We start from the raw sequence: 24643 nt of genomic DNA on the forward strand, positions 1-24643 counted from the left end.
CCTCTTTAATATATAATTCCATCTCTCCACCCATTTGATCCATCCTATCTTTTCAATATAATTTGTATCCTGCTATCACAGTGTCCTATTGGTTATCCTCCTTCTACCAGGTCTCCAAGATGCAAATTATATCTACCTCTTCATCCATACTATACTCTCTAACTCTCCCAACTTATTTTTTAGACTTCTTGCAAATTCAAATATAGTCTGTTAGGTTTAAGAATTATTTTGAATTGCTTTATCTGGATAACTTTAGCCAAGTACAGGTAGTCCTCGACTTACGACGTTGATCCGTTCTTACGCAGCGTCGTAAACCGAATTTCGACGTAAGTCGGACCATAAGTTCATACAGTACTGTACTGTAAACACTTAGCCTATACTAACACAGTTAGTTAGTAATTATCAATAAACACACAAGTACAGTAAAATATTGTGCAGTAGGTTTAATAATGAAATACTGTACAACAGTACAGTCATAAACAGTGTACAATACTGTAATAAAAAAAACTGTAGTACTTACGTACTGTACTGTAAAAAACAGAGAACAATTCCAAAGAGAGAACAGGCTTATTGGGAGGAAGCTGCAGAAGGTGCTGGAGATACTGGGGCAGCAGAGTCAAGATTGGCAGGTGAGTCCAGAGGGATAGGTGAAGTAGAGGGTACAGGTACAGGATCTGTTGCAGGTCTCTCTACCTTCTTAAAGTACTGCTGCAGGTTAGCCTGGAAGGAGACCATCTTCTTCTCCTCCAAGATCTCCTTGTAACACCTAAGGGAATCCATGACTCCTCTGGCAACCCTAGTGTACCTTTCCGTGTCGTGATCCTCAGCCTCAAACCTTGACAACCCTTTCTCTATCAAGGCAAATCCTCCTGCCAAGCCCTGCCTTGTAAATCTCTTGGGTTCTGGGGTTGGTACATCTTCCTCTTCCTCTATCATCTGCTTCTCCAGTTGAATGAGGTCCTCAGAAGATAACTCCTCTCCATGAGATGCCAGTAGCTCTGTGACATCATCCTCCTCCACCTCCAGATTCATTGTCTTACTCATAATAACAACGTTCTTTATGACAGTAGTCACTGACTCTTGAACCCCTGTGAAATCATTCACAAACTGGGGACAGCTTTTTCCACACACCATTCATACTGGTCTGCTTCACCTCATCCCAGGAATCGGCAATGTTCTTCACAGCATCAAGGGTGTTGTATGCTTTCCAAAAGTCCTTTAGAGTCAAGTCCTTATTCTTTTCTGTTGCTCCTAAAGCAGTGATGGCCAACCTTTTGAGCTCAGTGTGTCAAAATTCATAAAAAAACCGAGCATAACTCGGGTGGTGTGTCACTTCTAGAAAAATCCATAATTTTGTGATATTTGTAGCTCTAATCAACAAAGTTATAATTTTAATATATATACTGTATTTATTAATAAAGCAAAAACAAATAATTCTTTACCTTACCTGCTTAGTGACTTTTTTGTTGCTGAATTTCATTGGCTAAATCTTCAATTGAAGGTTGGTATTTCGTACACTTCAAGTCCAAGCAAGCGTTACAAACTTCATCTGTCAGTCGGTTTCTTTTATTGGCTCCCATTCATGTTCACAACACTCCCTCCCCATCTCCCAGGCATGCACACATTCATTCTCAGACACACAGACCCCCAGGCAGGCACCCATGCATTCACACACATACACCCCCAGGCAGAGTCCCATTCATACACATTCACACACTAAAGGTAGACCCCCCCTCTCTTTCTTTTGCCAGCAACCTCAGAACCTCTCTCATTCCTCTGCTGCCACTGTCACTGATGCCGCGTGGCTATTGCGGAGGTGCCGATTGCTGCTACTGACACTGAAGTCCATTCTGCTGCCTCCTCTGTGCAGGCCCCGTGGGCTTCCACTTTCTCCATGCTGATCTCGTACATTGTGAGATCCGTTGAGAAAGTGCTATTCTTGCACATTCCCAAAGAGTACATGTGCCAATCACTAAAAAGTACTTTTTTTTTTTTTTTTTGCCTTTGCTGTCTGATCTTAGTTTTCTAATTGGTTGGTTACAGGCTTTTTTTTCACCTTCTCTTTCTTATTTTTTTGCCAATTCCTTTTATATTGTCTTTTTTTCTGTTTCTTTTTTCTCCATCTTCTTCCCTCAAACACAGTCAGGTTCTCATTCTCACATGCATTTCTCTTTCTCACACACACAGGCTCTCACTGGCACATGCTCTCTCTCATACAATCATTCATACACACAGGTTCTCACTGGCACATGCTCTCTCATACAATCATTCATACACACAGGTTCTCACTGGCACGTGCTCTCTCTCATACAATCATTCATATACACAGGCTCTCACTGGCACGTGCTCTCTCTCATACAATCATTCATACACACAGGCTCTCACTGGCACATGCTCTCTCATACAATCATTCATATACACAGGCTCTCACTGGCACATGCTCTCTCATACAATCATTCATACACACAGGCTCTCACTGGCACATGCTCTCTCATACAATCATTCATACACACAGGCTCTCACTGGCACATGCTCTTTCTCATACAATCATTCATACACACAGGCTCTCACTGGCACATGCTCTCTCTCATACAATCATTCATACACACAGGCTCTCACTGGCACATGCTCTCTCATACAATCATTCATACACACAGGCTCTCACTGGCACATGCTCTCTCTCATACAATCATTCATACACACAGGCTCTCACTGGCACATGCTCTCTCATACAATCATTCATACACACAGGCTCTCACTGGCACATGCTCTCTCATACAATCATTCATACACACAGGCTCTCACTGGCACATGCTCTCTCTCATACAATCATTCATACACACAGGCTCTCACTGGCACATGCTCTCTCTCTCTCTCTCTCACACACACACACACACACACACACACACACACAGGCTCTCACATGCTGTCTCTGCAAACATTCAGGTCCTCTCTCTCAACTCACCTCATACACGCACACACACACTCTACGGGCCCTCAGCCTCTCTCTCACCTCTGGGCCTCCTCTTCGCGGGTCGCCGCAGGATGGGCTCTGCAGCGGCCCTGATCTTCTCGGGCCGCGGCAGCCCTGCTACCGGGCCTCTTCCTCTTCTTGGGCCGCTGCGACTTGGGATTCGCAGCGACCCGCGGCGGCTCCTCCTCTTCTGCACGCGCTGATTCGCTTCCTCCTTCCTGCCCACGCGGCTCCGGCAACGTTTACTTCCGGGGCCGCACAGGCAGGAAGGAGGAGCATCAGCGCGTTGTCTTGAGCCTCATCGCTGCGACGCATGAGCCTCCCTGCGCCCGGGGGCATTGGTGGAGGGTAGGGGGGAACTAAAAAACACATTTAAAGGCTCGGCGCAGCTGAAAAAGAAAAGGCTCGGCGCAGCCGATTAAAAAAAAAAAAAATTCCTGATAGTCCTCGAAACGCTGCGCGTGTCAGCCAAAACGGCTCGGCGTGTCACCTCTGACACGCGTGTCATAGGTTAGCCATCACTGTCCTAAAGCATTACCAATGACCCTTCGGAGGTGGTAGGCTTTGAATGTAGCAATGACTCCTTGGTCCAAAGGCTGTATTAGGGCAGTGGTATTAGGTGGAAGGTAAACCACCTTGACATTAGGGTGAAAGTCATCCAGATGGGCAGGGTGTCCAGGGGCATTGTCCAGAATTAGCAACACCTTAAAGGGGATATCCTTGGAGGTACAGTACTGCTCCACGCCTGGCACAAAATGGTTGGTGAACCAGTCCTCAAACACTGCAAGTGTCACCCATGCCTTCTTATTAGACTTCCAGATGACTGGTAGTTGACCCTTGGAAATGCCCTTGAGTGCCCTTGGATTCTCAGCCTGATACACTAGCATGGGCTTCAGTTTGTAGTCACCAGCAGCATTACCCCCAAGAAGCAAAGTCAGTCTTTCCTTGCAGACTTTATGACCTGGTGCTGACTTCTCCTCCTTGGCGATGTACGTACGGTTAGGCAAACGCTTCCAAAACAAACCTGTCTCATCCACGTTGAACACTTGTTGAGCACAGTAACCCCCCTCCGTAATTATCTCAGCCAATGCTTTGGGAAATTCACTTGCTGCTTTCTCATCACCACTAGCAGCTTCACCTTGCACTTTAATGTTATGGAGGTTGGCACGATCCTTAAACCTCATAAACCAACCTCTACTCGCCACAAACTCTTCTCTTTCACTTCCTTCCCCCTTTTCTCTTTTCAATGCCTCAAACAATCGCCTAGCCTTCTCCTGAATAACCATAAGGCTCACAGGGATACGGCGTTGATTTTGGTCTTCCAACCACAGCACTAATAATCTTTCCATCTCAATAATAAGCCCACTACGCTGCTTTGTTATTACTGTCGCTTTCATAGGAGCAGATCCTTTCACATGTTCAAGGATACGATCTTTATCCTTGATAATCGTAGCAACAGTAGAACGACTAAGTCCTAATGACCGGCCAATGTCTGTCGCCGTTTCCCCCTTATAAGATCTCTTTATGATATCTAATTTCACCTCCATGGTGATGGCCTTCCTTTTCTTTGATGCACTGGCATCAGAAGAGTCTGGCTTACGTTTGGGAGCCATAATGAAGGGTGATATGGCTGGCAGGAGACGCACAACCACGTAAGTCGGAATAAGACGTCCGTCGTAATAAAGCGTCGTAACCATAAGTCGTAACCATAAGTCGGAATAAGGCGTCGTAATAAAGCGTCGTAACCATAAGTCGGAATAAGGCGTCGTAATAAAGCGTCGTGACCATAAGTCGGAATAAGGCGTCGTAATAAAGCGTCGTAACCATGAAACAACGTAACTCGAGACCGTCGTAACCCGAGGAAACGTGTCCCACTGAAAATATGTGACAAGTTATCTAGCTAACTTTAGTTAAATAACTTGCTGCTTGCATCATATACATCTATATGTTTGGAAACAGTAAGACACTGAGCTAAAACAGGATAAATGCCACCAGAAAAATAAATCCAAATTTATAGTTTAACATAGAAACATAGAAATGACGGCAGAAGAAGACCAAATGGCCCATCCAGTCTGCCCAGCAAGCTTCCCTCATTTTTTCTCTCATACTTATCTGTTTCTCTTAGCTCTTGGTTCTAATTCCCTTCCACCCCCGCCATTAATGTAGAGAGCGGTGATGGAGCTGCATCCGAGTGAAATATCTAGCTTGATTAGTTAGAGGTAGTAGGGGTAGTAACCGCCGCAATAAGCAAGCTACACCCATGCTTATTTGTTTTTACCCAGATTATGTTATACAGCCCTTATTGGTTGTTTATCTTCTCCCCTGCCGTTGAAGCAGGGAGCTATGCTGGATATGCGTGAGGTATCCGGTTTTTTTTAGAGAAGTAATGGCCATTACCCAACACCACAGGACTATGATTAGTGTGAGCACTGGATGTTAACGGACTAGGAAAGGAACCCATTCAATCCTAATAGCTTTGGGCCACAGTGAAATTCAACTGAGTAGACTAATCTTCCCAAGTTAGATATAATAGGCTGTAACTTTACCACAAGGTTAACCCTCACTACGATATAAGGTGAAAGCTTATATCAAAATAAAATCCATACTCTGTAAATTAATTTTTCCTTAAAATATGCAAGAGCACTAAAAAGATCTTATACTAATTATAGGTTGACCCTTCAACTCAGAAAGACCTCTCAACACAGTTACTTCTGAGTGGCATATGAAGGGTATGTAAAAAGGTGCACACCTATGACCCACTACATTGTTGTGATATCAAAGGTGTGACATCTCTAATGTCAGTAATGGTTCTTCACCCTGGCAACTTAGATGACATATCTGCTGGGTGAGGCCTCAAGATAAACCCAGAAGGCAGCTGTAGGACAATTGGAGATACCTAAGAATAGTGATAGCAGCAGAAAAGATTCAAGGAAGGACTAAAAGACCTCCATCCAACGTAAATGGCTGTTGGTAATGATGACATCATTCGGGCACTGGCAGTCTGAAGGGAGGAATCAGCCCATGCTTCAAGGCCACGATTCTTCAATTCTTCAGTTGCAGGGAGAGTGAGTGAGGACATCATGGTAATACCATGGGGATTAGCAGAAGAAAAGAAAAAATTGTGGGGCCCCTGCGCACCTCCCCTCCCATTATAATGCCTATGACCCAGGCCTTCTACTTCCTCTGGCCCATCTACCTGAACTCTTTTCAAGGGATTGTGTTATAGATAGCTGGGGTTCAACTGTATCATAAAGTATTCACAAATGGGCTTCCCATGCCCATCAACACTCCAATTGCATTTTATTGGGCAATATGAATGCTATCCCTATAGCCTCCCATAAGGATAGTCTTTCATTTTTTGTCTCATCTGCTGGTTGCATCAAGACAGAACATTGCATCTAATTGGAGAACACCATCTAAACATCTAAACAGTCAATAAATAGTTGGTTACAGCTAATCTGAAAGCTGTTACCATATAATTAATTACTTTTTATGTAAAGTATATATAACAAAATGTACCCAAAGTGTGGTTGTCCTTTTGCAGCTTTATGTAGGCAAAGAAATGCTTTTAAATAAAAATTATAGAACTAAGGAACATTGGGGGTCATTTTCCAAGGAGTTACCGCAGGAGATAATTCCGCACTAACAGCCGTTAACACGATTGCAAACTTTTAATTTTGTATTCAGGGGGCGGAGCATATGTAAAGTTATCGTGTGCGGCAAAACAGCCGCAGTGTTAGCACGGCTAATAGCTACAACCCTTTCATTCGCGGTATGTTGTGTGCTAGAGGCAAGTAAAGGTTTATTGCAGTTCACAACATTTCAGGAGAGAGAGAGAGAGAGAGGGAGAGAGAAAGAGAGACTTGCTATAATGTCTACTCCCTAGACAGGTATTTGTATCCCTATGGGAGACCCACCTAGTAACTCGAGGTGGGGATTAGGTATGAGTGTAGGGGGTTGGGGCCACTTTCACATTCAACATGAGACGTACGAACAGAACAGTGGTCTCTTGTGAAGATTTGATGGCCTTCGGAGTAAGGAAACTCACTCCAAGATGAGATTTGGGCAATGTTCTCTCAACCTAGCTTGATGGACACTCTACCTGGGCAACAACAAGCTAGTTTCTTTTGATAAAATCTGGGTGGGAACCTGATTGTATATTTGGAGGTGTATAACAGGTTCTAGGATAGTAAAAAGTGTATACAATAATCATCTATACTTGGCCTATAGCATTCAATGGCTAGCAACTTATTTTGCTTTATTCTTTATTAGTATGCAGATATTGTTATGAGTTGAAATATTTTCTCAGTGCTCGGTTATGTGTTGTAATGTTATCAATCTTATGGTAATACATACATTTTTCCATATTTAATTCAGACATTTCTTTGATTGGGTGAGCAGAGAGTTGGATCAAGGGTGAGTGCTAGATGTAGTGTACTTGGATTTTAATAAGGCCTTTAACATGATTCAACATAAGAGACTTATAAATAAATTGAACACCTTTGGTATGGGACCTAGATGGCTGAGTTAGAAACTGGCTGAGTGGTAGGTGATGGTAGGTAAATGGAAGGTGATGGTGAAGGTGATGGTAGGTAAATGGAATTTTCGCTGAGAAGAGGGGTGTTACTTGTAGTGTGCCTCATGGATTGATCCTTGGAATGGTTCTTTTCAACATTTTTGTGAACAACATAGCAGAAGGATTGTCTGGAAAGGTGTTGCAGTCCTGGTCCCCTTGCGACTGGGTCCTTACCTGCGGCTCTCCGGTGACAGTGGCGGGAAGTTCGGGGCTGCCTGGGTTCCCCGGAGGCCCAGCGGCTTGACGCACGGCTTGCTGGCCCGGTTCGGGCCTTCCCAAGGCGGCGTCTCCAAGAGGCGAGATGCCGCCGAGTCTCTTGATCCGGCTCCTCCCTCTCTAGGCATGCGCGGGGAAGCCCAATTTAAAGGGCTTTTCCCACCAGACCACGGCCCGCCCACCTGAATGTCAGACGCCGGCTAGTATTTAAGTCGGCGTCTGCTTCCTTTCTCTGCCTTGCAACGAGGTTCCTCCTGGTGAGTGCTAGTTGCTTCCGTGTTCTAGCTTCTGATCCTTGGCTCCTGATCCTGCTCCTGACGTGCCTGTTCCTGCTCCAGTTCCTGACGTTCCGGCCCTGCTCCTGCTCCTGATGTTCCTGCTCCAGTTCCAGCTTTCCTGCCTTCCATGTCTCTGTTCCTGTCCTCTCTGGTTGGTCTTCCTGGCTTTGACTCCGGCTTGCTCCTGGTTCCCGCTCCTGCCGCCTGCCTCGACCTCGGACTGTCTCATCTTCTCCCTCGCTCTTGATCTCCTAAGTCCCAGCGGTCTGGGACCTCACGAGCTCCTCTCCGGGGGTCCTCAGGCTTCCAAGGTGAAGTCTCCGCTTTGGTTCCAGTGATCTCCTAAGTCCCAGCTGTCTGGGACCTCACGAGCTCCTCTCGGGGGGTCCGCAGGCTTCCAGGGGGAAGACTCCAGATCTTCTGGTGACCTGACACCGCTCACCGGCCTTCTTCTCTGCAGAGTGCTGTCCTCTTCTCATATATCACTCTGCCAGGCCGGCCCAAGGGTCCACTGCTACGCCAGTAACAAAAAGGTTTGTCTTTTTGCCAATGATATCAAAATCTGCAACAGGGTGGAGAGCCAGGAAGGTGTGGAAAGCATGAGATGGGACCTAGCAAAGCTCAAGGAATGGTCTAGGGTCTGGCAAGTAAGATTTAATAATAAAAAATGCAGAGTAATGCATTTAGGATGCAAAAAAAAACAAAACAGGGAGAGGTACAGTATTGGAGGTGAAATTCTTCTAAGCATGAAAGAAGAGCGGGATCTGGGATAATTGCATCTGATGATCTTAAGGTGGTCAAACAGGTAGATAGAGCAACAGCAAAAGCCAGAAAGATATATTACTGTATAGGGAGAGGAATGGTCAGCAGAAAATAGGAGGTGATATTGCCTCTCTATGGGAGGCAATATCACCTCCCATATCAGGGAGACCTCTTTTAGACTACTGTGTATAATTCTCAAGACCACAAATTCAAAAGGAGTCTATCCACAGGGTGGCTACTAAAATAATCAGTGGTCTTTATTCTAAAGCATATGGGAATAGACTTAAAGATCTAAGCATGTTCACCCTAGAGGAAAGGCAAGATAGGAGAGATATAATAGAGATATTTAAAAATCTCTAAGGCTTCCATGCACAAAAGTCAAGCCTCCTTCAGTGGAAAGGAGGATCTAGAGTAAGGGGTCATGGGATGCGGGTAAAAAGGGGAAGATTAAGGAGTAATATTAGAAAATATTTCTTTATGGAGAGGATAGTGAATGAATAGAACAGTCTCCCAATAAATGTGGTAGAGACAAAAATGGTATATGAATTCAAGAAATCATGTGATGAATACAGGGGATCTCTAAAGGAGATATGGGGAATGTGAGGCTGAATTGGTTGGGTGGATGAGCAAGCTAGATGGTCTTTTTCTGTCATCAAATTTCTATGTTTCTAATTGAAAGTAATGTACTCTATACCTAGTTTTCTGCTAGGTTCTCTAAAAACTGGAGTTTTCCATTCTTAAATAACTGCCCTATATGCTTGGTATCTTACCACACAACCAGCTAAAGTTTTTCATATTGAAGTGTGCCAGGAGACATGGAATATGCCAGAGTGGTAATAAAGGGAATAACAGAGAAGAAATATTCCCTTTTCTTACTATTGTATGCCAAAAGGACAGCAGCCCACTCCCCCCCCCCCCCCCTACAAGAAAGGGATGATCTTCAACTAGCCTCAAATATATGTTTGAAGGGAGGACATCTTTCTCCTTAGCAATTGAGTGTTACTCCTCAGGCTACTTCTACCACATTGTCACACTTTTAAGGTGAATAGCTCTTTTATAACTCATGAAGTTTTTATATATCATTGTTATTTATGTCATATATTTTTTATTATGTGTGTCTTATTCTTTACCACTTCAGACAGCTCTTGTTAGAGCAGGAGAATGTGGCTAATAAGAAATGTTAAATAAATAAATACATAGATAAAGTGATAAAGGCCAACAGACCTATTCCCTTCATCCTTTAACCCTGTTTAGATTATCCTCATAATTGAAGTTCTTTTACCATGCCACAGAAATGTATATACTGAACTATTTAATTCCACAGAAAAGGCTATAGGGACCCACATAAGGAGCATAACCAACAAAAATATAATCCAGAAAGGCATTCATTTTGACTGCAAAGATTTTCACAAACCAACACAACTGAAGCTGGGGCCACCTTATGACATTTTTCTTAATATTTCTTAGGAGGGATAGGAAGTTCAAGCCATATAAATTCTGATCTTTTTAAGGGATCTGTATCCCCTAGTACTTGATGTAACCCTGAGCCCACTTAAATGGAACTTAGTTATGCATTTTTAATCATCTATGTCTCAACGCATGACATTTGCCCTTTCCTTCCATAGATAAACCAGTACAGATGGCTTTTCCTAAAGTCGCCAGTGTAGTTGTTGCTCCTTTCCTTGCCTTGGGTCTGCTCTAGAGTCTGCAGCACCCAGATCAAAGAAGATAGGTACCCAAACTAGGGAATGGAGGAAAGCCATAGTGTCCTAATGGAAGACTATAGTAATTTTGGGAGAATGGAAGCATGATCAGTAGGCACAGTCAGTGAGAAAACTGCAGGAATCAAGAAACTATTCAAATATTTTTTTTTTATGTTTCAGCTTGCTACTACTTCATTCTTTTCATTTTTTGGATTATTGGATCTGATTTTGTTTGTTGTACTATACTTCAGATTTAAGACTTGATATTATATGTCTCTCCTAGATTCTCTGGGGGAAATATTTATTGTGCCCAGAGAGTCTAGCAGAGAAATATTGGCAAAATATATGACTTTTTTTTATAGCTTTCAGCTTGTTGGCTGCAGATGTTCTTTTTTATTTTCTTATATCTATACTTTAGTTTCGTTCTCAAAATCTGTGTTTTTAAGAGAGTAAAAGCCACAAAGCACATTTTATCTTGCTGCTTTGTTGATTTTCTTATTCTGAATATAGAGTTGACCTATTTGATTAATTCACTGCACTCTCTCTGGATAGAAAATGATTGGTTTAGTCTAGATGCTTTTTTCATTTCAATCTGTAATTATTTAAAATATTATTCACTCTCACTATGGAAAAAGAAGCTAAAAGAAGAGGGAAGAGAGATTCTTGGTATGAATTTGGAAGGAAGGCAGTTCAGAGGAAATAAGAAGATTCTGATATATGTAAAATGCTAGTATAAAAATAAATGAATTAGTGGAATATATTATGGGGTCTAATGAAGCTTGAACTTGCCATACAACATAATGGTGCCAGCCTCTTCACATTTTGACAACCCAGAGCTGAGAGGCAGGAATGACTGGAGATTAGGTAGGGGTAAGGCAGATAGGGTAATATAATGGACGGCCAGCGCCATCTTTAAAATGGTGTGGGCCATCCAGCGCTCCTACCATGTGACAGGGGCCAGCCAATGGCATGGATACCCTGTCACATGGTAAGGGCAAAGGGCCATTGGTGCCATTTTTATTAGTAGCAGCCGACGGCCCAAAAGCGGGAGATCGCTCCCGGAACTCCCACTGGACCACCAGGTAATTTTAAAATGTTTTGGGGAAGGGGGAGGGAGGGTGGGGGAAGCTAAGGGAGCTGTTTAAAGGGTCGGGGTGGGTTTTTTGTTTATTGACTCGGGCGCAGCCGATAAAAAACAACCCGATCGGGCCGCACGAAACAAAATTGACGATGTGAATCGGAACCTGAATCGGAACCAATTCCGGTTCCAATTCACATCTCTAATAGCAAGCAGAAAGAATGTCAGAAAAACCCACAAGGTGCCGATAAAGGGACAAAGCAGCAGAAAGACTAGCATCAACACACTGAGGAACCATGATAATGGCAAGAACACCACAAGGAATAGAATCATCTCATGTATGGCAGCAAGGCAGAGTAGCAGAAAGTTGATAGTAGGGATGTGAATCGTTTTAGGACGATTAAAATTATCGTCCGATAATTTTAATATCGTCTTAAACCATTATGGAACACAATACAATACAGATTCTAACGATTTATCGTTATAAATCGTTAGAATCGTGAGCCGGCACACTAAAACCCCCTAAAACCCACCCCCGACCCTTTAAATTAAATCCCCCACCCTCCCGAACCCCCCCCCAAATAACTTAAATAACCTGCGGGTCCAGCGGCGGTCCGGAACGGCAGCGGTCCGGAACGGGCTCCTGCTCCTGAATCTTGTCATCTTCAGCCGGCGCCATTTTCCAAAATGGCGCCGAAAAATGGCGGCGGCCATAGACGAAAAAGATTGGACGGCAGGAGGTCCTTCCGGACCCCCGCTGGACTTTTGGCAAGTCTCGTGGGGGTCAGGAGGCCCCCCACAAGCTGGCCAAAAGTTCCTGGAGGTCCAGCGGGGGTCAGGGAGCGATTTCCCGCCGCGAATCGTTTTCGTACGGAAAATGGCGCCGGCCATACGTGTATGGCCGGCGCCATTTTCCGTACGGAAAATGGCGCCGGCAGGAGATCGACTGCAGGAGGTCGTTCAGCGAGGGTTCCGGCGCCTCGCTGAACGACCTCCTGCAGTCGATCTCCTGCCGGTGCCATTTTCCGTACGAAAACGATTTGCGGCGGGAAATCGCTCCCTGACCCCCGCTGGACCTCCAGGAACTTTTGGCCAGCTTGTGGGGGGCCTCCTGACCCCCACGAGACTTGCCAAAAGTCCAGCGGGGGTCCGGAAGGACCTCCTGCCGTCCAATCTTTTTCGTCTATGGCCGCCGCCATTTTTCGGCGCCATTTTGGAAAATGGCGCCGGCTGAAGACGACAAGATTGAGGAGCAGGAGCCCGTTCCGGACCGCCGCTGGACCCGCAGGTTATTTAAGTTATTTGGGGGGGGGGGGTTCGGGAGAGTGGGGGATTTAATTTAAAGGGTCGGGGGTGGGTTTTAGGGGGTTTTAGTGTGCCGGTTTTCGATTTTCGATTTTTCGATTTTAACGATGTTCCGGCGAGGGATGGGGTTCGGGAGGGTGGGGGATTTAATTTAAAGGGTCGGGGGTGGGTTTTAGGGGGTTTTAATGTGCCGGTTTTTCGATTTTTCGATTTTTAACGATTTTTCACGATTTTTCACGATATTTTACCCCCCCAAACGGCAACAATACGATTCCCTCCCCCTCCCAGCCGAAATCGATCGTTAAGACGATCGAGGACACGATTCACATCCCTAGTTGATAGGTGCAAAACAGGATGGCAGAGTGGAGGTAATCTGGTCCCTGTAGTTTTGATAGGGGCAAGACAGGCTGGCAGAGCTGAGGTAGTCTAATAAACAACCTTCTCAGATAGAACCCAAGAAGAAAGTGCACTGTGTGCTATTCTTGCTTAAGGTAGAAATACAGTGGACCCTTTACTTACACTCAATTGATTCCAGAGGGCTAGTTGTAACTCAAGTTGGTTGTAAGTCAAGACTATTTTTTCCATAGGAAATAATAGAAATACTCATAATGTGTTCCAAACCTCCCAAAAGCACCCCTTATCTAACCATCAGCTATATAACTGAGCGGTGACCAACTTGCCACGAATGCACAGTAGAGAGCAGCTCTCACTGACATGCTGCGCTTGCGCGGATGAGACAGCTCTCACCGACGTGCCATGCCTGTGCCGTGCCTGTGCCGCGAATGTGCAGAAGGGAGCAGCTCAGATTGCATGGAAGAGAGCTCTAACTGACGTGCCGTGAACATCCAGAGCTCTGGCTGACGTGCCGTGAACATCTCGCCCGTTTTAATGGGCCCATGAGCAGCTGTGACTGCAGAATAGACAGCTCTGGCCTGCACACCTCGCCCATTTTAATGGGCTTAACAGCTTGTTTCTATAATAAAAAATGGTTGTATAATGTCTGTAATTACCAGAAACACCAATAATTTCCTAGTGTACTCACCAAAAAGTTATAAAATGTGCCTAGCCTACCAGAAACAATTTCACCTCCTCCATAAATTCCTTTACAATATATATTTTTTTATATTTATATTCCACTTTTCGCAGCACTACAAAGTGGATTATAGTCAGGTACTGTAGGTTTTTTCCTATCCCTAGAGGGCTTACAATCTAAGGTGTTGATTTATCAAAATGCAGTAAATATCACATGCGATGGGAAAAGGGGTGAGTTGTATAGCAATTTGTGCTAATACCTATGCGAAGAGCTAAGTTACCACAAATTGCAATAACTTTTTGGCACTTTGAGATAAGTGCCAAAATGTGGTATTTCCTACATAAACCACTGGGGGGCCCATGTTTTAGAGAGAGAGAGAGAGAGAGAGAGAGAGAGAGAGAGAGAGAGAGAGAGAGAGAGAGAGAGAGAGAGAGACTAGCCGCAATGCCCTAACCCTAGATAGGTATTTATATCTCTATGGGAGGCCCACCTAGTAAATCGAGGTGAGGTTTAGGTATTAGTGTAGGTGTTAGGGGCCACTTTGACATTCAAAGTGAGATGAACGAAAAGAACATTGCTCTCTTGTAAAGATTTGATGACCCTCGGAGTGAGGAAACTCACTCAAAGATGACATTTGTGCAATGTTCTCTCAACCTAGCTTGATGGACTCTCTACATGGGTAACATCAAGCTAGGTTGAGAGAACATTGCACAAATCTCATCTTTGTGTGAGTTTCCTCACTCCGAAGGTCATCACATCTTCACAAGAGTGCACTGTTCTGTTCATAAATCACACTCTGCATGTCAAAGTGGCCCCTAACCCCTACACTAATACCTACACCTCACCTCAAGTAACTAGGTGGGCCTCATATAGGGGTATAAATACGTACCTAGTATGAGGGCATTGTGGCTAGTCTCTCTTTCTCCTTTCTTTCTCTCTCTCTCACATGAAACTAATGATATGTTTCATTCGTGGGGGATTGCTATTTGTTTCATAGACCCACAAATGCAACAAATAGGTCCCTATTTGTTAGAGGTGTGCATCTGTTTTCCACGTATATGTAATCCGCAACTTATTTTTTGCTATCTGTTAAATATGTGGGGAGGCGAAACGCATCGCGACTCCCCACGTATTAAACAGATTTCTGTTTTATTCGGCCTAAATAAAAATTTAAACCCCCCCAACCTCCTGACCCCCCCAAGACTTACCAAAACTCCCTGGTGGTCCAGCGGTGGGGTCCGGGAACTCACTCAGACCCTCGGTGCCAGTTTCATAATGGTACCGATAGCCTTTGTCACAGGGGCTATGGTGCCATTGGTCAGCCCCTGTCACATGGCCATCGGCACCATCTTGTGCTCCTACCATGTGACAGGGGCTGACCAATGGCACCGGTAACCCCTATGACATAGTATGGGAAAAGGCTATCGGCGCCATTTTGAGTCCTGGCGTCGGACGGCAGGTCGCTCCGGGACCCCCGTTGGACCCACTGGGACTTTTGGCCAGCTTGGGGGGGCCTCCTGACCCCCACAAGACTTGCCAAAAGTCCAGCGGGGGTCCGGGAGCGACCTCCTTTCACGCCGTCAGATCCCAATACTCAAAATGGCGCCGATCGCCGCCATTTTGAGACTCAAAATCGCAGTCCCGCCAATACTCAAAATGGCGCCGACCCCCCACGAATACGGATCGCGTACGCAACAAAAACCTTTTGCCTGCACATCCCTACTATTTGTTGCAGATTACACAACCCTAATAGATAAGAGTGACTTGTCTGATGAGTGGCATGCATGAGAAGGGGTATAGAGAGAGATAAGAGAGGAGAGGTAGTGAAGTGCTGCAGAATGAAGGCTTTTGTAGGTGAGAAGGAGGAGCTTGAAATATATGTGGGAAAGGATAAGGAGCCAATGCAGTGACTTCAGAAGAGGGGTTATGGGAGCAAAGTGACTTTAGTGAAAGATAAGTTGTGCAGCTTAAATTAAAACAGATTGCAGTGGAGAGAGATGGCTTCCCGGGAGGCCTGTGAGGAACAGGTTACAATAGTCTAAAAGGGAGAAGATGAGAGAGTAAATAAGGTGTTCAGAAAGGAACGGTATGTTCTAGCAGAAATTTGGATATGAGTAGAGACAGAGAGAGCAATAAGCTTTAAAATAATTTTTACTGCATTATCAATCATAATTTTAAAAAACCTTTAAAATAGTGATACTAGCAAGTACAAAACTCAATAGGCCTGATATTCAAACCACATTCAGTCCTATTTAGGCAGATAAGCAGGACTTATGGGACTAAGTAGCAGCCATTGAATATGCGCCTATATTCAGCAGCTGCTGCTTAGCTGTATATGACTTAAAGTTACACACACAAAATGTTGGCATGTTCTGGGCGGATTGGGGATGGAGCAAGTTAGCTGTATAAGTTATACGTATAACTTATACAACTAGCTACCGATATACATATACTTATGCAGCTAACTCAGAATAAGTTTACATGCCCCATAGAGCAGGTCTAAACTTTGCCGGATAGACTTATCAAGCTAAGGGCCTTATTTTCTAAACGTATCGCACGCGGTAAGGGACGTTTCGCAAGCGAAATGTCTCTTTTCGCATGTGATACCAAAATGGGGGCGGAGTCGGCCCCAGAAGAGGAGGAGTTGGGGCATCACCGGGGCCGACTCCGTGAAGACGCTGCGGACTACGAAAAGGTAAGGCCCTTTTCGCGTCCGAGTTCGCTCCCAATAGCTACACCTTCTATGGTGGCGCTATTGGGTGCAAAACCAGCAGCAATTGCACCATGATGGTGCGATCGCTGCCAGTTAGCGCAGGACATCCCCCCCCCTTTTCGGCCCCCCGCCCCTCATTCCGTAAAGTATCGCAGGCCTGCGATACTTTAGAAAATGAGGCCCTAAATGCGTGTATATATATGCACATATTCAGCAGCTTTGCTATGCTGCTGAATATGCATCATAACTTAGCCGGATAAGTTCTAACTGGCTAATAGGATCATTTATCAAAATGCATTATGGTGTTAATGTGTGCAATAACGCATTACCGCATACCTTAATGTCATAACGAATGCAAAAAATTTAGTAGTGCATGGCGCAAATGCAAATTTTTGAGGGTGCGGGATTGGGGAGGAGGTTGGGTGTGTTTTAGTTAAATTAGGGGCCTTATTAGAGAGAGAGAATCTCTGGGAGGGCCTCACTGTGTACACCTATTTATATCTCTATAGAAGGGCCACCTGTTAGTTCGAAAAGAGGTGTTAGTGGTGGTTTAGGGGCCTGTTTTGCATGTAAAATGAGACATACAAACAGCACAGTACACCTTGGTGAAGATTTGACATCATTTGGAGTGAGGAAAGTCTAACAAAGATGAATTTTCTACTATGTTCTCTCACCCTAGCTTGATAGTACCCCATTAGAGCGTCCAAATCAGTTTTGTCCTTGGTTTTCTTGACCACTGACTTACATAATCATTTCAATCTTATGTGCAACGTCTTAATTCCCTGGAGAAGGAATCTAATGTTGAATCTTCCTTAACAAAAGTTCAAGAAATCCAATGTAATATCAATAAGGACTTGTCTATTTCTTCTTGGAGGATTCAGAATATGAAAACTCTCTCAGGTCATTGAACCTAAGATTGCTCAATTTCCCACAGATTCCACCTTTTTTCTTCTTATTTGAAAGAAGTTCTGCTAATTCCAGAAAATGCAATTCCTCCTAATGAGAAAGCTTTCTTTCTTCCTGCTCCTAAATCAGTGGACAATTCTTTGGTGAAACTTCCTACTAATTTAACTGATTTTTTGGAAAAATCTGATGATGGGAATGTCACAGATCGTGCTACTCTTCTGGTCTCATTTATCTTTATGAAAGCTCATAATAATGCTTTTCATTTATATTTTCGTAATAAAGTCATTGCGGTAGATCTTAAAAACATACGCGTGCGCGAACAAAAGTACGCTGGATTTTATAAGATACGTGCATAGCCGCGCGCATCTTATAAAATCCGGGGTCGGCGCGCGCAAGGGGGTGCACATTTGTGCAACCTGCGCGCGCCAAGCCCTGCGTGCGCTGCCTGTTCCCTCCGCCCTCCCCCCACCTTTCCCTCCCTTCCCCTACCTAACCCACCCCCCCGGCCCTATCTAAACCCCCCTTACCTTTGTTGGCAGATTTACGCCTGCTGAAAGTAGATGTAAATCTGCGCGCGCCAGCAGACTGCTGGCGCGCCATCACCCGACCCGGAGACTGGTCCGGAGGCCTCGACCACGCCCATGGGCCCGCCCCCGAAATGCCGCGTCATTCCACAACGCCCCCCGACACGCCCCTGACACGTCCCTTTTACGAAGCCCCAGGACTTACGCGCATCTCGGGGCTCTGCGCTCGCCGGCAGCCTATGCAAAATAGGCGCGCCGACGTGCGAGGGCCCTGCGCGCGTAAATCCGGCCAGATTTACATGCGCAGGGCATTTAAAATCCGCCCCATTATGTTTAAAGGTCAAAAGATTTGGAAATTTCCAGATATATTCAGAGTGACGCAAGAATGAAGAAAGACATCTTTGGCCATGAAAGCTGCTTTTCTATGTTTAGGAGCATCATGTGTTGTACGATATCCTTGTACATGTGTTATAACTCTTGATTCATCTAGATTTGTTTTTCTTTATCCTATTCAGTTGAAGAATATTTTGGAAGCCCGGCAAGAGGTTTTGGAACCTTCTATTACTGCCAATGTGGAAATTTAGTGATTGGGTATAGTCTGCTGTGCACTCTCCATCTCTATCTTAAGACACTTGTTATGTGTTACTAGCCTTTCCCCATGTTTTTTTTCCTGTTCCCCCCTTTTCAATTGGGGTCTAATCGTGGCAATATATACTTATATATTATTTCTCTTATAATTTCTTAATTATCTTATGATTATTGTATATATTGTCTACTTTTCTTGTCAATATCTGTTTTGTTTTGTATATTTAACTAAAAATAAAAAATAAAGAGTTAGAAAAAAAAAAGGTGAATTTTAGAAGCCCTACACGCACCAAAGCTTAGAGATATGCACAGAAGACAGGCCAGCATGCACTGCTGTGGATTTTAAAAGGTGCACAAGTACACACATATCTCCCAGTATGTGCTGCGCACAAAAATTTGTTTAAAGGGGGGCAGGGCATGGGCATGGGCATGGTCTGGGCAAGTCAAGGGCCTTCCTAGATTTTTGAATGAAGCCAGCGCATAAGTATTTACTTGCATAAGCCCGCACTGGGGTTCCCTACTGTGTAATTTACTTCTGCTATGGATGGCGTGTAAGTCATGAAACAAAAAGTATTAGGCTAGTCAGCAGGGTTTTAAGGGTTGGGGCTAATAGGGTAAAATGGAGGCTATTTAACTAGAGGAGTTAGTAAGTCCTATTCTTTACCTGAGTGAACTGGAAAACTAGTAATTGCGTCAGTGCAAGTATCTATTAAAATTCCCCAAATTACATGGAAGAGGCAGCATTTGTGCACACATGTGCGTATCTCTATAAAACTGTGCACACATGTACGCATGTACAGCTTACGTTATACCATGTGTGCATATATACACACATGGTATAAAATGAGCACGTCCATTGACGCAAGCCGGAATACGCATGGCTGTTTAAACATTACTGTCTTAATACACAATCATGATCTCATAAAGTTCCCTCTGACTTTATTGTAAGACTGATGACAAATAGCCTTAAAAGAATATTTGTTTATGTTTGAAGACCAATTTTACCAACAAATATCGGACACTGTTTTGGATGTGAGTTTGCGACTATTGTACCCTATTTGGCTAATTTTGAAAGTAATTGGTTACAACAGTCTCCTTTTCTGCAACAAGTAATATTGTAGAAAAGGGACACTGATGATGTCTTTTTATTATGGTCTGGCACCCCTCAAGAACTGAAATGTTTTCATTCTTTTGAAAAGAATATTCAATTTAGAATGGAGTTTCATTTTACAAGTATCTCCTTTTTGGATATGTGGGTCAAAGATGAACAAGGATTCTTTCAAACTAAATTATTTTCTAAGCTTACTGATAGAAATGCCTTTCTATTTTACAAAATCTTTCATCCAAGTGCTCTCAAGAACAATCAACTGGTTTCACAGTTTTTCATATGCAATTGTTCGATGTTGAGTGACTCTTTCACGTAAAATAATACATTCTCATCTAGAGGATATCCTGTTTTATGTGTACATCAAGCATATAACAAGTTCTTTTTGGGAATAATGATCTATTATTAACCTAAAAAAAACAAAATTAAAATTATCCCAGCATTTATACTTGTGTTACATAATACTCACCTTTTTCATCACAAATTGCAGAGATTTTCTATCGACACTTTAGTGTTTCCTATGGTAGATGTGCCTCTACTGCCATCCCATTATCAAATAAAGTACCCAAGGGTTCTGTCCTGGGCCTTCTTCCTGCTTCTCTCTGTATAATAATTTCCTTGATGCTCTGACTTCCTCTCATTATTTTCAATACCATGTTTATGCTGATGATATTACCTTTCTACACCAGAAATATCATCAGGATATTCAAGCCCCTCATACATAGAAACAGAAATGAGAGAAGAAAAGGACAGACAGTCTATCCTCCAGTCTGCCCAGCAAGCCTATGATAGCATTAGCTGTGCCATACAGATCTCCCCCATAATGGTAGCACCTGCTGCGCCATACAAAATTACCTCCATCTTACCCCATCATTCATAAAAAAAAGTTAATAACACATGTGTTATGAAAAAGGGGTGTGTTTATAGAAATGTGTAACCTTGCAGAGAGAGAGAGAGAGAGAGAGAGAGAGAGGGAGGGAGAGTGAGAGAGACTATCTATAAGGCCCTCATAGTAGTTAAGTATTTATATCTCTAAAGGAGGGCCACCTGAGGTGAAGTGTCAGGGGTGGTTTAGGGGGCCAGTTTTGCATATAGAGTGAGACATATGAACAGCACAGTATACCTTGGTGAAGATTTGATGTCATTTGGAGTGAGGAAAGTCTCACAAAGATGAAATTTCTACTATGTTCTCTCACTCTAGCTTGATGGACAGATATCAAATCTTCACCAAGGTGTACTGTGCTGTTCGTACGATTCACTCTACCTGCAAAACAGGCCCCTAAACCACCACTAACACCTCACCTTGACCTATCAGGTGGCCCTCCTCTAGAGATATAAATAGGTGCACAAAGTGAGGCCCTCTCCAGAGGTTCTCTCTCTCAGGCCAAAATGCAATTCCAAAAATTTATTGTGAATTGCATAATAGCCATTTTTCACATATTGCACAGCTTAATGCCAGGGAAAAAGATGTAGTTATTTCCAGTGTAAAAACCATGCATTTGTTAGGAAATGTGTAAAAACCATGCATTTGTTAGGAAATATGGACCCTTGACCCGAGGTGGGGGTGGTGCTACCTGCAGGGTTGAGCCTCACAGGTCCCCACTATCGAGAGGCTGGCCAGGAACAGAGGCTAATAGGAACTTCACCAGTACCAGCCCGCTTTCCCCACAGGTTGAGCCCCCGAGGTGGGGTGGCGCTACCTGCAGGGTTGAGCACCGCAGGTCCCCACCATCAGGAGGCTGGCTGGGAGCAGAGGCTAATAGGAACTTCACCATTACCAGCCCACGTTCCCCGCAGGTTGAGTCCTTGGGTGCCGGGTCCAGCTTATCTTAGGTGGGCCTCTGTGGATGGTCCCAGAAAGACAGATGGATGAAGGCAGGGAGAGTCAGAGATGTCAGGTCCAGTCTGAGGTCAGGGTGCCCTCAAGGAGGGAGAGAGAGTAGGCCCTGAGGGACGAGGTGCTACAGCAGTTCCTGAGGCACTAAAGCTGGATCACATGAGGCAGACCCCATGGAGATAGAGTGTGGGAGCAGGAGCCTGTGGGATAGGGTTCTGAAGCAGGCCCTGTGGAGCGGAGCTTCTGTAGCAGGATCTTGTGGAGTAGAAGCATTGAGGCAAACCCCAAAGATCGGCAGCACCGTGGCAGGATCCTGTGATGCAAAAGCATTGAGACAGGCCCTGAGGAGCGGGGACGAAAAGACAGGGTTCTGTGATGTAGAAGCACTGAGCCAGGACCCGAGGAGCAGAAGCGCAGTGACAGGGTCCCATGATGTAGAAGCGCTAAGCCAGGCCCCGAGGAGCGGGAGTGCAGAGACAGGGTCCCGTGATGTAGAAGCGCTGAGACAGGCCCCGAGGAGCGGGAGTGCAGAGACAGGGTCCCATGATGTAGAAGCGCTAAGCCAGGCCCCGAGGAGCGGGAGCGCAGAGACAGGGTCCCGTGATGTAGAAGCGCTGAGACAGGCCCCGAGGAGCGGGAGTGCAGAGACAGGGTCCCATGATGTAGAAGCGCTAAGCCAGGCCCCGAGGAGCGGGAGTGCAGTGACAGGGTCCCATGATGTAGAAGCGCTAAGCCAGGCCCCGAGGAGCGGGAGCGCAGAGACAGGGTCCCGTGATGTAGAAGCGCTGAGACAGGCCCCGAGGAGCGGGAGCGCAGAGACAGGGTCCCATGATGTAGAAGCGCTAAGCCAGGCCCCGAGGAGCGGGAGCGCAGAGACAGGGTCCCGTGATGTAGAAGCGCTGAGACAGACCTCGAGGAGCAGGAGCACAGTAGCAGGATTCCGAAGAGCGGAAGCAAGGCAGTAATCCGTAGAGCAGGAACAACAGGTCCGGAGTACTGGGGCGAAGCACCAGAGCAGGAACCAAGGAACTCGATGCCAAGTCAGCTAGTGGAGGATAAAGGCTGTCCTTAAATATCCCAGGCCTCTGATGTCAGCCGGAGATGAGCCTGAAGTTCCCACCTTTGGCCTTTTAAAAGGAGGACTGATGGCGGGCGCGCGTGCCTAGGGAGGGCTTGGGTCGGAACGCTAGTCGGCAGCGTCCCCACCACTATGTGGAATCCCGGAGGTTAGGTGGAACATGGTGGCAGTGGCTGGCTGTGGCCATGAGAACACCTGGAGCAAGGACCAAAGTAAGACATGTGGTGAGTTTTGGCAGCCGTGGGTTGCTGCGACCGGTGGACGTAACAGCATTATGCTAGTGCACGGTGTGATATGGCCCAAATTTAACTGAAACCTACCCAAACTCCACCGCCTCAAAAATTAGCATTCACGCTACTACATTTTTCACGTGCGTCATCGCATGCATTAACGCCATAACACATTTTGATAAATGATCCTATTAGTTTCCCAAACTGTCAAAGTCAGAGCACTTGTTGGTTGCTGTCTGAATCCAGTTCCCCATTATTTCTTGCCGCTGAAGTAGAGAGCAATGTTGGAGTTGCATCACAAGTATAAGGCTTTTTGGTTAAGGGTAGTAACTGTCACACCAGCAAGTTACCCTCATGCACTCTTCTCCTCGTTTCCATCCTCTAGCCTTTAGGGATCAACAGTGTTACTTTATTCCATGCCTCTTTGAGACCTTTCACTGTTTTTGTCTTCCCCACCTCCTCCAGAAGGGCATTCTCACCTACAAGAGCCTTCCCTTTGCAGCTCCTCACTACTTTCTCGTCTCTAATTTGTTTCTACAAGCTTCTTTGTGCCCTCTGCTCAACAGGCAAGTCACTCATATCTATGCTGTTCTCCTCTATCACCAATTTCCAACTCCGTGCTTTCCACCTGGCTGAATCATGTGCTTGGAATAAACTTCCTTATCTGGCGCATTATGCTGCCTCTCTTGCCTTATTTAAATCCTGTCTAAAAACTCATGTTTTTTAGGCTGCTTTTAAATCTTAATCCCTGATTGCCCCACTTATAGCCTCATTAATTTTTTTATCAATTTTCTTAATAAATCAAATTTCCAGTCTCTTTTGCCTTTTACGTTTATCTTGATTAGATTGTAAGCTTTAGTGAGATGGGACTGTCTCTTGTATTTCTGTACAGCACTGCATAGTCTGAGCAGCTCTATAGAAGTGTAAAGTTGTTGGAGCAGTTTTAATATGCATATAAAACAAATTTAAATATTTAAAAGCCTGATCTCCAGTTATGTGTTTTTACAGGATGATTCTGGAAGGAGGTTATTAGGGGGTCATGACTGCTGAATTTAATTTTCAAAATCTTGGGGGGAGGAGCCCTCTAGGGTGCTGAAAGTTAATTGGGAGACGGGACACATGGCTGAAGGTTTACCTAAGGCACCTGATACCATTGCACCAGCCCTAGCTAGGATTAGGTGTTGCCTAATGGTACAAATCAAGAGATAATCCCATTTCACAGCTGCTCATACTGCATGTTCAGGCTGACTTGATTACAACAAAAAACATTGACCTCACAATTGGAATTCAGATTAATTTGATATCATTTCATTCTCCACTTCCACTGGAAGAGAGCAAGGAGCCAAAATGGTATCAAGAGGAGCTGAAAGAACTTGAATAAAGAGGTGAGTGATTTTGTGCTGGCTAAGGGAAGTTGGTTAAGATGCATGTATTGTCTGGCTGTATCTTCCAGATGAGGTACATTAGACACATATAGGACTAGATATTTTGATTATGGAATTAGAAAAGTAGTAGCTAGATGTTGCTTGGTAGTTACATGTGGTGGGGAAAACATACCCAAGTAAGGCATCATTAGGTCCTCCTAGTGGCAGGAGCTCACTAACAGAAAATAGTAGGTACCAAATAAAATGAAGCACTCAGGCAGGAGAACAGAACTGTGGGGTGTCTTGGAGAGTGGAGCTCAGGCACTAATCTGCAAGGAGCTTTTGACATGGGGGCTCAGAATTTGGTGCACATAGA

General features: G+C 44.8%; 1 pseudogene; it reads right to left on the reverse strand.

The window, feature by feature from the left end:
- Positions 1-567: 567 nt before the first annotated feature.
- LOC115093384 lies at positions 568-4605 on the reverse strand (annotated as a pseudogene).
- Positions 4606-24643: the final 20038 nt, after the last annotated feature.

The sequence above is a fragment of the Rhinatrema bivittatum genome, chromosome 1 (genome assembly GCF_901001135.1).
Source record: "Rhinatrema bivittatum chromosome 1, aRhiBiv1.1, whole genome shotgun sequence".
In the NCBI taxonomy this organism is placed as follows: domain Eukaryota; kingdom Metazoa; phylum Chordata; class Amphibia; order Gymnophiona; family Rhinatrematidae; genus Rhinatrema; species Rhinatrema bivittatum.